At 49.5% G+C, this 15,480-nt stretch overlaps 1 long non-coding RNA gene across 2 annotated transcripts in view; it reads left to right on the top strand.

Annotated features, from left to right (window-relative positions):
• Positions 1-90: 90 nt before the first annotated feature.
• The window catches only part of LOC142289807 (uncharacterized), a 72,698-nt gene continuing 57,308 nt past the window's right edge, over positions 91-15,480 (top strand). The window contains exon 1 of one of the 2 annotated variants that reach the window (XR_012750165.1): positions 91-128. This is a non-coding gene — a long non-coding RNA (uncharacterized LOC142289807). Of the gene's footprint in view, positions 129-3,341; positions 3,431-15,480 lie in introns of those variants that run through there. The other variant, XR_012750166.1, reaches the window with a different exon arrangement.

Genomic DNA, 15,480 nt, shown 5'->3' with positions numbered 1-15,480 from the left:
CAAACTTCCGGTCACACGACTGCGCCTGCGCACGCCTTCTCCCTCACTTCCTATTACCCTCTTGTCACGTGGTCAAATATCAGCGCTAATAACTGAACTGCGCATGTCTGGAATGACGTCGACGGAGGGTAGGATTCTAGTCTACCATAGCGTACTGCACGCTGCACAGCCGGCCCCAGGGAATAGCAGTGAGCTTAGGCTAGAATGGATGTGTTCCTGCGAGGGCCTCCATTCTACATTCTTCACTGCAATGTACACGGCTCATTAGTGACGTGACTGGAGTGGAGGTGATTCCAGGAGCTCATAGAGACTGCAGGCTGGAGAGAGGGCCATGTGTTCACAATGAGGAGGAAATATTGCAGGCCTCAATCCTACATACATAGTGGTGAGGAGAGTGGGGCTGCTGAGGGGAGGATCTCACAGCAGTCACTGCAATGTACACAGCCCATTAGTGACTAAAATGGAGGAGATTCCAGGAGCTCATGGAGCCCCCATACTAGTCTGCAGGCTGGAGAGAGGCTCATGTGTTCACAATGAGGAGGAAATATTGCAGGCCTCCATCCTACATACATAGTGGTGAGGAGAGTGGGGCTGCTGAGGGGAGGATCTCACAGCAGTCACTGCAATGTACACAGCCCATTAGTGACTAAAATGGAGGAGATTCCAGGAGCTCATGGAGCCCCCATACTAGTCTGCAGGCTGGAGAGAGGCTCATGTGTTCACAATGAGGAGGAAATATTGCAGGCCTCCATCCTACATACATAGTGGTGAGGAGAGTGGGGCTGCTGAGGGGAGGATCTCACAGCAGTCACTGCAATGTACACAGCCCATTAGTGACTAAAATGGAGAAGACTCCAGGAGCTCATGGAGCCCCCATACTAGTCTGCAGGCTGGAGAGAGGCTCATGTGTTCACAATGAGGAGCAAATACGGTATTATTACAGGCCTTCTCTCTGGGATATATAACCATAGGATACAACTGCACTCTGAAATGCTGTAATATGTAAACATTGAATATAAAATATTGAAAGAGCCTCACAGCAATAGACACTAATAAAAAAATGAGGAACCATATATTTCGGACTATAATACGCTCTTACCATATGGACGCAGTCACACACACATATTAGGCGCTTTCACACATCCAGTTTTTGCAGTGCGGCTCAATCCGGATCAAAAACTTATGCGACGGATGCGGCGAAAAAAACTGATCCATTGCATAAGTTTTTCCATGCGGCCCGTCCGTTTTTTGACGGATGCGGCTTGATACTGAGCATGCGCAGTGCAAAAAAACGCATTCGTCCACCGGATGCGGTTTTTGCCGCAAGACGCCGCATTTGGCGTCCATAGGCTTGCATTGTAAATCGCGCCGGATGCGGTTTTTTCGTCGCAGAAAAAAACGTGCCGGACAACGTTACATCCGTCCGCCACATGGGCTAAATATGCCGGACCGGATGCAATGCAAGACCATGCGGCACAATACGGCGCTAACGCAAGTCTATGCGGAAAAAACGCAACCGGCGGCAAAAAAACAGTTGCATTTTTTCTGCAAAGCACCGTATTGTGCCGCTCAACAAAAACCGGATGTGTGAAAGCAGCCTTATAAGGAGGAGGATCGCATCATAATGCTCGGATCCTGCTGGCGGCTCTCATGACATGAGCGTGACGGCTACATAGGAACACATTGCTTGGGTCAGGAGAGCCCTCAGCCAGTCCAAGCATTGTGATGCGATCCTCCTTGTAATATATCCGTGTGACTATGTCCTAAGACACACCCTAGATTTAGACAGCGAAAAATATTTTTATTTTCTGAAAACTTCCCTGGTGGTGTAAAGTGGAGGGGTCAGTAGCACTAAGGCTAGTTTCACACTTGCGTTCAGCGGAGTCCGTCACTATGGAGAATAGTGCAGTCCGTTAACGCACTGCGCTATTCTCCATAGACTTGTATGGATGACGCACTGTAACGCAAGTGTCAGCGTTGCATCCGCCGGACGACGCAGCGTCGTTATTTTGACGCTGCGTCGGGCGGAAGGAACGCAGCATGTAACGTTTTTTTGAGCAGCGGAATCCTTTGGATTTCACTGCGCATGCTCTCTCTGGCTCCCTCCACCCGTAACCAGGGTACACATCGGGTAACCAAGGAACCCTGGTTAAGTGTGCCGGGAGCCCGACACTTCCCTGCTCGGCTCCGCCCCCTCCCCGCACTTTGTATGTATACACACACACAATCGCACGCACACACACACACTCACACTCACTCACCTGTCCCCCAGCGATGCAGTCCCCGCGGCACTGACATCCTCAGCCATGGCCCTGCTCGGCTCCACCCACCGCACTCCGCCCCCCGCTCCCGCCCCCCGCACACATTGTCGGTGACCGAACGATCAGCTGATCACCCGGCGGCCGGCTACTGTGAGTGATCGGTTGATCACCCGGCAGCCGGCTACTGTGAGTGATCGGCTGATCACCCGGCGGCCGCTACTGTGAGTGATCGGCTGATCACCCGGCGGCCGGCTACTGTGAGTGAGCGGCTGATCACCCGGCGGCGGACTACTGTTAGCGATCAGCTGATCGTTCACAACAGTCTGCTGACGGTAAAACTGTAAAAAAAAAACTAAACAAAACCAAAACGAATTGCGTTGTTTTGCAGCATCCGTTGCATCCATTGTGCCACTATATGCAACACATCCGTTGCACCCGTCACACAACGCAATGCAACGGATGCCATTCAATGCAACGGATGCCATTCAATGCAAGTGTGAAACTAGCCAAATTAGAATGTAATGGGGTAGAACAGAAAGGTAGTAAATCTATTTAGTGTTTCTCTGCAGTGTGTTTATTGTACACACACAGTTCTGCTACATGCACAATTACACACACACCTTTACCACATTTTGCAGTTCCTGATCAGGAGCTGCACCAACTAAGCAGTTTAAGGCTAAGAACGCACTTTGCTTTATACCTGCTTTTTACCTGCTTTTTTGCTGCTTTTTCAACTGCAGGGTTTAATGCCAAAATGGATGTGTTCTGCTTTTCAAGCAAGGTCTATGGGAATTTGGTTTTCTTGATCGCACTATGCAGTTCAAAATGCTGCCTTTTTGTGGCAGAAATTTGGGCAAAAACTCAGCTTTGCAGTTCAAAACTCAAATGGCAAAAACAACTATGTCAATTGTTTTTGCCATTTGGGCAAAGTGCGTTCTTTGCCTTAGGCCCTTCTACATAGTTAACTGCAGGACCTTTCAGGAGTTTCACAGTCGCCGGGATTCTGGTGAAGAACGGTAGTTCTGATCGGAGGACGTCATCAAGAGCTGATTCCATCGACAATGTAAACCCTCCTGACGAAACCAGAGCGGTGAAACGCGCGTAGAGGTTCTAGGCCACGATCTCTGACCACCGCGTGACCCACTTTGCTATTTGCAATATGGCTTCAGGTATATTGAACTTTTGAAATGTGTGGGAGTTTTTCTAAGTGTTAGACATATTGTGTTAAATGGTATCCATTTGTGACTTTATGGCCTATCATGGTCATTATATTACAACTTCATTATTTCTGTGTCCCATTTTAGTGGACTCATGAACTCTATTCAATATCTACTTATGGTTTCATATTGACACATAGATGCCTATTATCTGATGCTAACTCCCCTGTGATTACTATTAGGCTGGAAACACATCTATGCGAGTAAAATCGGTCCGACTGGGCTGATAAAAACTCGGCTGATTTTAGTTCACGTTAGGTCTGAGTGCAATGCAAGTGCGATGCTTTTTCTGAATAAATTAATGATTTTACTAGCGTGTGTAATGCGTGTGTAATGTGTGTGTAATGCGTATTTTTTACTATGTCATCTGCCATTCAGCTCTGCTACATGGCCGCTGACAGCAGACACAGACAGCCATGTAGCAGAGCTGAATGGCAGATGACAGCAGACACAGACAGAGCCGCACGATAAAAAAAGAATGAACTCGGGTGATCTTCACCCGACTTCATTGTCATGCTGCGGCTCTGTCTGTGCCGCGTCCTGATTAGCGGTCACCCGTGAAGGACTCACCGGTGACCGCTAATCCCTTGAGTGACTGAAGTTAGCAGCCCTCTCTCATACTCACCGATCCCCGGTGCGGCGCTGCACGGCATTCACACTGCTCCGGCGGCTTTTACTATTTTGAAATAATTAAACAATCTCGTATTCCCTACTTTCCCCGCCCACCTGCGCCTATGATTGGTTGCAGTGAGACACGCCCCCACGCTGAGTGACATGTGTCTCACTGCACCCAATCACAGCAGCCGCTGGGCGTGTCTATACTGTGCAGTGAAATAAATAATTAAATAATTAAAAAAAACGGCGTGTGTTCCCCCATCAATTTTAATACCAGCCAGATAAAGCCATACAGCTGAAGGCTGGTATTCTCAGGATGAGGAGCTCCACGTTATGGGGAGCCCCCCAGCCTAACAATATCAGTCAGCAGCCGCACAGAATTGCCGCATACATTAGATGCGACAGTTCTGGGACTGTACCCGGCTCTTCCCGATTTGCCCTGGTGCGTTGGCAAATCGGGGTAATAAGGAGTTAATGGCAGCCCATAGCTGCCACTAAATCCTAGATTAATCATGTCAGGCATCTCCACGAGATACCTTCCATGATTAATCTGTAAGTTACAGTAAATAAACACACACACCTGAAAAAATCATTTATTAGAAATGAAAAACACTAACAAATTCCCTCATCATCACCAATTTAATAAGCCCCAAAAAGCCCTCCATGTCCGGTGTAATCCACGGACCTCCAGCGTCGCATCCAGCTCTGCTGCATGAAGGTGACCGGAGCTGCAGAAGACACCGCCGCTCCTGTCACCTCCACGCGGCAACTGAAGACAGCCGCGCGATCAGGTGAGCTGTCACTGAATTACCCGGTGGTCGCCACTGGATCCAGCGGTGGCCGCGGGTAACCTCAGTGACAGCTCAGCTGATCGCGCTACTCACCTCATTTGCTGCGTGGAGCTGACAGGAGCGGCGGTGTCTTCTGTGAGAACAAGTTGTAATTTGTAGTATACAGGCAGATTTTTCTTCCTTCATGCACCCTTCTGTAATTGGCGGGACCCCGTGGCCTGAAGCGTTTTGGGGTCCCCTCCTGGTCTCACAGTCCTGACCCGTATAGCAGGCAGCTTGAACCTCTTAATGAGATGGACCTCTGTCCCAGTTCCCAGGTTCCCTCTTTGCTGCTGTGCCCCGGACTCTAATGTCAATGGGGAACATTGATGATCCCTTGACCTGGCAGACTTAACAGGTGAGCCTAAAGCGTCCTCCTGAACTAGGGCTCTGCACCCCGCCTGTGCTCGGTCTTATGAGTACTGACTCTGTACTCTCCCCGGCGACTGTACTTCTTTAGCCCACTGATGTCACACCTCGTGTTTCTCACTGGACCTGAGTCTCCTCACACCCTCCCTGATTCAACTTCAACTCCTGACTGACTTTTCAAATGTCCCTGTCAACTGTCCAGACTGGCTCCTCCCCCTCCCAGGTTTTTGACTAGCGGGACTGGATAAGTCCTGACCAATAGGTGGCCATCATCAGATCTGTCTCTAGCCTGTTATCCAGTCTGGAAAAAGGGCAAATAAATGTGTGTGTTTTGAATGGTGTTGTTTGGTGTTTACCGGCACTGGTCTCCCAGGAACCCTGGATAAGTACTGCACCTGTAACTGGATACAGTACCCTGTGGCACCTGACGCCACAGGGGCACCACACTTACATCTGAGTTTCCATGTAAATTTCTAAAATATGTCATTCAGACAAAACCCCTGATACAAGATTCCCTATAATTTTGCAGATGCAGTAATTTTAGACTGCCCATGATCCAGTGGGGTATAAAAGCGCGGTCAGCCACAGTTTTGTGCCCTCCTGAAAAGGACACAGCTGAACAGAGTCCAAAGTAACTCTGCTGCCTCATTATAGTGAATGAATCGCTCAGGGGTGTCATCTGAATCAAGATTTAGATGGAAACCGTGAAGTAACCTAACCTACTGTATCCTCACCTATCCCTTGTAGACTGAGCCCTCGCGGGCAGGGACATCTCTCCTCCTGTACCTGTCTGTGCCTTGTATTGTTTATGATTATTGTACTTGTCCCTATTATGTATACCCCTTTCACATGTAAAGCGCCATGTAATAAATGGCGCTATAATAACTAATAATAATAAAAGTACCGTATTTTTCGGACCATAAGACGCACTTTTTTCCCCCAAATGTTGGGGGAAAGTAGGGGGTGCCTCTTATGGTCTGAATGTGGCTGCGGGGAATGTGGGTGCTGCGGTGGAGCAGGTCATCGGGGGCACGAGCAGGCTGTAGCAGCCTGCCGTGACCATGTGGACCCGCTCATTTAATATGCACGCCCATCCCCCGCCCATCATCCCTCAGCGCTGAAGCAGGCACTGACAGATGGGCGGGGGATAAACAGCCGGCCCGCATGATCACCTCTGGCAACTACGGCCTGGAGTGATCATGTGCGGCTGTATTCACTGCTCCCAGCGCATCATCATCAGCGCGGGGAGCAGTGAATCAGTGTACAGTACTCACCGTTCCCCTGCAGCATCGCTCGTCCTCCCGTCTGTGTCAGCGGCAGCGCCGCTGAGTGGAGCCGTCCCCGCTACCCTGCTGCATCGCGATCATCTGTGTCTATGCCGACGGCTGGGTGGAGACTAGCGGCGCGCACAGCGATGACGTCATCGCTGTGCGCACGTGTCCACACGGCAGCTGCCGGCACAGACACAGGAGATGATCGCGATGCAGCAGGGTAACGGGGACGGCGCCACTCAGCGGCGCTGCCGCTGACACAGACGGGAGGACGAGCGATGCTGCAGGGAGTGAGGTAAGGTGAGATGAGTATGAACGTTTATTTTTTTTATGTGCCACAGGATGCGGCCATACACCAGGATGGGGGTATATTATGAGCAGGATGGGGTCATATGAGCAGGATGGGGTCATATGAGCAGGATGGGGGCATATGAGCAGGATGAGGTCATATGAGCAGGATGAGGTCATATGAGCAGGATGGGGTCATATGAGCAGGATGGGGTCATATGAGCAGGATGGGGTCATATGAGCAGGATGAGGTCATATGAGCAGGATGGGGGCATATGAGCAGGATGGGGGTATATTATGAGCAGGATGGGGGTATATAGCAGGATGGGGCCATATGCCATGAGGGGTTATATAGCAGGATGCGGCCATATGCCAGTATATAGCAGGATACGGCCATATGGCAGGATTACGGTATATAGCAGGATGAGGGACATATACTGTATACAAGGCAGGAGGATCATTACCAGGATGCGGCACCTTAGTAGAGAATTTGGGGACATTACCCCCATAACAGTGTCAGCAGCAGATCCTCGCCCCATAACAGTGTGTCATGACCACATTTTTTGCTTAAAATTTTATTTTTCTATTTTCCTCCTCTAAAACCAGGGTGCCTCTTATAGTCCGGTGCGTCTTATAGTCAGAAAAATACGGTAAATGTTTAGCATAGAGCACAGCATATGTGATCCAAAATGTTATGTAAAATGCTCCCAACAACAGCTTCAATTCAATCCACACAAAAAAAAAAAAAAAATCCTTAGTCAGGCCTGTTATCTGTCAATGGAAATATAGGGGGTTTGTGTTATTGGAAACACCAAGGCTCTGGAAGGGCGCTATGGTTCCCTCCGAAAGAAATCCAGCAAAACTTGCGTTCCCAAATCCAAATGTCCCCCTTCTTCTCAACCCCCACAGTGCGCCTAAACCACATTTAGTGTCTACGTTTGACGTTTGGCATTGCTGTAGTGAGGAGAGTGCGCTTAATTTACAGGGTGCATGTCTCCAGAAGCACGAAGCGGGCACACTGTACTGGGCATTTCAATGTACAGTCACTACTTTGGCAGATTTGCAATTTTCACTCAGCAACTTCCAGTTTCTGGAAGACACCCATGGACTCAAAATCATCACTACACCAGTAGATAAATTCCCAGATGAATGTTTTTTCCAAAATGGGGTCACTTAGGGCGATTCTGCTCTTCTAGCACTTAAGCGGGCTTTACACGCTACGATATCGCGAGCAATTGCTAGCGATATCGTACGCAAAAGCCCCCGTCGTGCATGCACTTTAGTGTGATCGCTGCCGCAGCGAACATTATCGCTACAGCAGCGTCACACGCACTTACCTGGTCAGCGGCGTCGCTGTGACTGCCGGCGAATCAAAGCAGAGGGGCGGAGATGAGCGGGCCGTAACATCCCGCCCACCTGCTTCCTTCCGCATTGCGGCCGGCGGCAGGTAAGGAGACGTTCCTCGCTCCTGCGGTGTCACACACAGCGATGTGTGCTGCCGCAGGAGCGACGAACCACATCAATAATCAACCATTACCGATTTTTGGTTTTGGGACGACCTCTCCATCGTGAACCATTTTCACCATTTTTGAGGTCGCTTAAGGTCGCTGGTCAGTATCACATGCTGCGATATCGTTAATGACGCCGGATGTGCGTCACTAACAACGTGACCCCGACGATAAAACATTAACGATATCGTAGCGTGTAAAGCCCCCTTTAGGGTACTATGTACAGTATATGGAGTCTGCAAACTATTCCAGAAAAATTTGTGCTCCTTCCTTCCTGAGTCTCACCGTGTGGCTAAGCAGTACTGTACTGGCACATATAGGGTATTGACACATTTAGTGGAATTATTTGACAAATTTTGATGCCATTTTTACCCATTTGCCCATGCAAAAATGTAACATCTCTGGCTAAATTTTTGTAGTATAAATGTAATTATTTTTTCTTCACCGCCGAATGGTATATAATTCTATGACACATCTGTGGTGTTAATATGATCTCTGCAGCCCTAGATGAATTTATTGAGAGGTCTTGTTATAAAATAGGGTAACTTTCAGGGGGGGTCTGCTGTTCTGGACCCTCAGGGATCCTGCTAATATGACATGGCCCCCTCAAACCATAACTGCAAAATCTGAGCTATAATATCCTCCTTCCCTTCTGAGTTTCCACTATGCAGAATTTCTGACCACATATGAGAAATTGCACAACAAACTGTGTGGTTCATTTTTTCTTATTGGCACTTTTAAAATTAAAAACGTGACTCTAATGCGGGCGTCACACGAGGCGATCGATCGTGCGATAGATCGTTGGGGTCACGGTTTTCGTGACGCACATCCGGCTTCGTTGGTGACGTCGTCCCGTGTGACACCTACGAGCGATCGCAAATCGATTTGTCCGTGACACACAAACGACGGGGGCGGGTACGATCGCTCGTGCGATCGCACGATAGATCGCACCGTGTGAAGCCCGCATAAGGCTATATGAGCACTAGAAAAGTGATTTTTCTCAAGAAAATTTCTTGAGAAACTTCTGGGAGTTGAAGATTACTGCACCTGCGGTAAAAAACCGCACCAAAACTGCAGTAAATACGCATGCGCTTTTGCCGCGTTTTTGCAGGTTGGTCCCTGGGGTTTTTTATGCTGTAACTGCAATAAATAATATAGATAATAGATAGATAATCAATAGATAGATAGACAAACAGATAATGGATAGAGGGAAAGATGGATAGATGAATAGATAGATAGATAATAGATGAGAAAGACCTATATAATGTCCCACCTCCCTGCATATTCTAAGCTGGCACTTTCATGTGGCACTAAAGGGTGCTTAGCCTTGTATTTAGCCAAAAAATAAATAAATAATTAAAAAAAAAAAAAAAACAATGTGGGGTGCCCCCTACCTTTTGTAGCCAGCTAGGGTAAAGCAGACGGCTGCAGCCTGCAGACCACAGCTGGCAGCTTTACCTTGGCTGTTAATCCAAAACAGAGGGCACCCCACGCTGTTATTTTACATGAAATAAATAATTTAAAACAAAAAACGTGGGGTCCCCCCCAAATTGGATCACCAGCCAAGGTAAAGCGGACAGCTGTGGTATTCTCAGACTAGGGAGGTCCACCATTATTGGACACTCCCCAGCCTAAAATTAGCAGGCCACAGCCGCCCCAGAAGTGGCGCATCCATTAGACGTACCAATCCTGGTGCTTTGCCCCAACTCATCCCGTTGTCCTGGTGCGGTGGCAAACGGGGTAATATATGGAGTTGATGCCAGATGTGTAATGTCAGCTGACATCAGGCCCTGGGGTTAGTGATGTCACGGCGTCTGTCAGATACCCGACATCACCAACCCAGTCAGTAAGAAATAAAAAATAGACAACAAAAAAAGTTTTATTTGAAAGCACACTCCCCAAAACATTCCCTCTTTCACCAATTTATTAAAAAGAACAATCAATTCCAGGTCCGGCGTAATCCAATTAGGGGGTCCCACGACGATCCATACCATAGTCACTGTCCCAGTCAATGAAGAACAAAATGTTCCCCATTGGCTGGGAGAGCAGTGCAGTGACCTGAGCTAACATCAATAGGTCAGCCCAGGTCACTGCAGGGGATGATGAGCGCTGCTGTCAGGAGGTTAGATGAGATCATTACCTGCAGTGACGATCTCCTGCTCTCCTGACGTCAGCGCTGTCACTGACTTCTATGCCCGCTGCGTTCTCAGCAGTATTGCGAGAGCCCGTGACATCAACGCTAGTCACAGTCTTGGGCCGCCCACGAGACGGGCATAGAAGGCAGTGACAGTGCTGACGTCAGGACGGCAGGAGATCGTCACTGCAGGTAATGATATCATCTAACCTCCTGACAGCAGTGCTCGTCATCCCTGCGGCTGCCAGCACTGCAATGTGAGAAGCTGCTGATACTGCAATGCGAGCAGCTGCGGGGCTGGAGCGGGACACAGACTGCACGGGCACCCGACGGAGGTCACACGGAAGTGCTTCTGTGCGGCGTCCAGGGAGTGTGATGTGTGTGTGTTTATGTTCTGCTCCGCTTCCTCTTCCTGTCATAATGACATCACTTTCCTGCAAAAAGCAGGCAGTGATGAACATTATAGCAGGTAAACCGCGGCTATACCGAGGGTATACCGCACATCATTTGCTACCTGCGGTATACCCGCGGTATTTCGCGATTACATTACAGTGAATGGAGTGAAATACCGCAGGTACCTGCGGAAAAGAAGTGACATGCACATTTTCTCGAGAAATTTTCTCAAGAAATTCTGCAGAAAGAATTTTCTTGAGAAAAAAAAAAACGTGCGCACAGCTAATTTTTTTTCCCATAGGTTTTGCTGGGAAATGTCTTCAGAAAGATTACAAACATTTCTCAAGAAATTTCTGCAGCAAAACCGCAGGTAAAAACGCAGTGTGCGCACAGGGCCTAAAACAACATTTTAGTGAAAAAAAAAAATTATAATTTTTTTCTTCACTGTCTAAGGGTATAAAATTCTGTGACGCACCAGTGGTGTTAATTTGCTCACAGTGTCGCGCCCAGGGAAGAGGGTACTCTGTCCCGGGCGGTAACAAATGGGAATGTCACTCTGGTGGCCGTTGCCCACTCCGTGCCCTGGGGCTTCTTTTGTAGAAGGGGGTATTTACAGGGGTAAATAGAGTTAAGCCCGCTTTACACGCTTTAATATATCTCACAATCCATCGTTGGGGTCAAGTTGTAAGTGACGCACATCCGGCATCGTTTGTGACGTATTTGCGTGTGACACCTACGTGTGATCAAGATTGAACGCAAATACGGTGATCGCATACACGTCGTTTATTCCTCATACATTGGACGTTTTGTTGTACGAACCTAGTCAATTGAAACGTGTGACATCCCTCATACGATTTTGATGTCTGAGGCTATGTGCGCAGGTGTGCGCTCTGCACCGCAGCTTAAAAAAGGTCCGCTTCAGAGCGCAGCTGAAAAGCTGTGTTCTGAAGCGCCTCACAATGTCTGTCATTCACTAATCTCTGTCAGTCGGTCACTATCTCTGTCCCTCTCTCTCTGTCCATGTCAGTCTATCCCTCTTACCCCCTCTCTCATACTCACCGATCCCCGATCACCGTCGCGGCGCTGCACGGCATTCACACTGCTCCGGCGGCTTTTACTATTTTGAAAAAGCCGGCCGCTCATTAAACAATCTCGTATTCCCTGCTTTCCCCACCCACCGGCGCCTATGATTGGTTGCAGTGAGACACGCCCCGACGCTGAGTGACAGGTGTCTCACTGCACCCAATCACAGCAGCTGGTGGGCGTGTCTATACTGTGCAGTGAAATAAATAATTAAATAATTAAAAAAAACGGCTTGCGGTCCCCCCCACTTTTAAAACCAGCCAGATAAAGCCATACGGCTGAAGGCTGGTGTTCTCAGGATGGGGAGCTCCACGTTATGGTGAGCCCCCCAGCCTAACAATATCAGCCAGCAGCCGCCCAGAATTGCCGCATACATTAGATGCGACAGTTCTGGGACTGTACCCGGCTCTTCCCGATTTGCCCTGGTGCTTTGGCAATCGGGGTAATAAGGAGTTATTGGCATCCCATAGCTGCCAATAACTCCTAGATTAATCATATCAGGCATCTCCCCGAGATACCTTCCATGATTAATCTGTAAGGATCTGTGCGCACTAGGCCGTTTTGCCCGCGGATTTACCCGCGGATTTGCTGCAGAAATTTCTTGAGAAATGTCTGCAATCTTTGTGCAGACATTTCCCAGCAAATCCTATGAGAAAAAAAAATAGCTGTGCGCACTGTGCGGATTTTTCTCAAGAAATTTCCTTGAGAAGATTTTCTCGAGAAACTTTCTTGAGAAAATGAGCATGTCCATTATTTTCCGCAGGTACCTGCGGAATACCCCCGGAATTTCACTCCATTCACTGTAATGTAATCGCGAAATACCGGGGGTATACCGCAGGTAGCAAATGATGTGCGGTATACCCCCGGTATAGCCGTGATTTACCTGCGGTAATGCTCATCGCTGCCTGCGGTTTTGCAGGAAGCGATGTCATTATGCCAGGAAGAGGAAGCGGAGCAGAGTAAACACAGACGTCACACTGCCTGGACGCCGCACAGAAGCGCTTCCATGTGACCTCCAGGTGCCCGTGCAGTCTGTGTCCTGCTCCGGCCTCGCGGCTGCCTGCACTGCAGGGTGTCAGTGTCTGCCCGCAGTGTCAGCAGCTTGTCACGCTGCAGCGCAGGCAGACACTGACACAGGCAGACACTGACACCCTGCAGTGCTGGGAGCCGCGGGGATGTCGATCGCTGCTGTCAGGAGGTGAGATCATTACCTGCTGTGACGATCTCCTGCCTCCTGACGTCAGCGCGGTCACTGCTGTCTATGCCCGTCTCGCGAGCGGCCCGAGACTGTCACTAGCGGTGACGTCACGGGCTCTCGCGATACTGCTGACAACACGGCGGGCATAGAAGTCAGTGACAGCGCTGACGTCAGCAGTACAGGAGATGATCAGAGAAGGTAATGATCTCATCTATGCTCCTGGCAGCAGCGCTCGTCATCCCCTGCAGTGACCTGGGCTGACCTATTGATGTTAGCTCAGGTCACTGCATTGCTCTCCCAGCCAATGGGGAACATTCTGTTCTTCATTGACTGGGACAGCGACTATGGTATGGATCGCCGTGCCCCCCCCCCTTATTGGATTACGCCGGACGTGGAATTGATTGTTCTTTTCAATAAATTGGTTAAAGAGGGAATGTGGGGAGTGTTTTTTCAAATAAAACTTTTTTTGTTGTCTATTTTTTATTTCTTACTGACTGGGTTGGTGATGTCGGGTATCTGATAGACGCCTGACCTCACCAACCCCAGGGCTTGATGCCAGGTGACATTACACATCTGGTATTAACCCCATATATTACCCCGTTTGCCACCGCACCAGGGCGCGGGATGAGCTGGGGCGAAGCGCCAGGATTGGCACGTCTAATGGATGCGCCACTTCTGGGGCGGCTGCGGCCTGCTATTTTTAGGCTGGGGAGTGTCCAATAACAGTGGACCTCCCTAGCCTGAGAATACCAGACCACAGCTGTCCGCTTTACCTTGGCTGGTGATCCAATTTGGGGGGGACCCCACGTTTTTTGTTTTAAATTATTTATTTCATGTAAAATAACAGCGTGGGGTGCCCTCTATTTTGGATTACCAGCCAAGGTGAAGCTGCCAGCTGTGGTTTGCAGGCTGCAGCTGTCTGCTTTACCCTAGCTGGCTACAAAAGATGGGGGGACCTCACGTCGTTTTTTTTTTAATTATTTATTTATTTTATGGCTAAATACAAGGCTAAGCACCCTTTAGGCTATGTGCACACGTTGCGTAAATACATGCAGTTACGCTGCGCTTTGTAGCGCAGCGTAACTGCATGCGTCCTGCGTCCCCTGCACAGTCTATGGAGATTGTGCAGGGGCCGTGTGCACGTGGCGTTTTAGAGCGCAGCGCTTCGGCTTCTGCCGAAGCGCTGCGTTCTAAGAAGTGACATGTCACTTCTTCTGTGCGCTTTGCCGGAAGCTCCTGCTCTGTCTATGGCAGGAGCTGCAGGCAGAGCGCATGGAATCGGCTTTTTTTTTTTTCACTACGGACATTTCTGCAGCGATTTAAAGCGCACATGTGCTCTTCAGATCGCTGCAGAAATTTCTGCAGTGACTGTACGCAACGTGCGCACATAGCCTTACTGCCACATGAAAGTCACTAAAGGGTGCCAGCTTAGAAAATGCAGGGAGGTGGGACATTCTATAGGTCTTTCTCATCTATCTATCTATCTATGGTCCGTTTTACACGTCAGTGAAAAACACTGACGTTTTTCACTGGCGTGTAAAACACGCACATGTCCCTGCATGTGCCGTGAATTACGGCACACGTGGTTGTCTAAGTGCAATCCGGGCTCCGTTCTCCGTGGCCCGTGATTGCACTTAGATTGAGATTAACTCACCTGTGCGCGCTCCCGCTCTCTATGGTGCTGATCGCTCCCGCGGTGCAGCATCCGGCCGGCGCTGACCCCCGCAGCAGCTGCTTCCGGGTCGGCTGTGTCGTGCATCATGAATATGCGCGACAGTAATGAGCCGGCTCAGAAGCAGCAGGCTGCACGGGCTGCAGAGAGCGCTGCTGAAGCCGGGTGAGTAAAAATGTTTTTCTTTGTCGCTCCATTGGGAGACCCAGACAATTGGGTGTATAGCTTCTGCCTCCGGAGGCCACACAAAGTATTACACTTAAAAGTGTAAACCCCTCCCCTCTGCCTATACACCCCCCCGTGCATCACGGGCTCCTCAGTTTTTATGCTTTGTGTTGAAGGAGGCACACATGCACGCAAGCTCCACAATTTAGTCAGCAGCAGCTGCTGACTATATCGGATGGAAGAATAGAGGGCCCATAACAGGGCCCCCAGCATGCTCCCTTCTCACCCCACTCTGGTCGGCGGTGCTGTTAAGGTTGAGGTACCCATTGCGGGTACAAAGGCTGGAGCCACATGCTGTTTTTCCTTCCCCATCCCTTAGGGGCTCTGGGTGAAGTGGGATCCTAACTGGTCACCAGGCTCTGGGACCGTGCTCCCTCCGCAGCCCCTGGGGGAATCTGCTGGACAGGAGACCGGGT

This window comes from Anomaloglossus baeobatrachus, chromosome 2 (genome assembly GCF_048569485.1).
Source record: "Anomaloglossus baeobatrachus isolate aAnoBae1 chromosome 2, aAnoBae1.hap1, whole genome shotgun sequence".
NCBI classification, from domain to species: Eukaryota; Metazoa; Chordata; class Amphibia; order Anura; family Aromobatidae; genus Anomaloglossus; species Anomaloglossus baeobatrachus.
The sequence above is the reverse complement of the archived record's forward strand: the minus strand, read 5'-3'. Positions and strand labels throughout refer to the sequence as shown.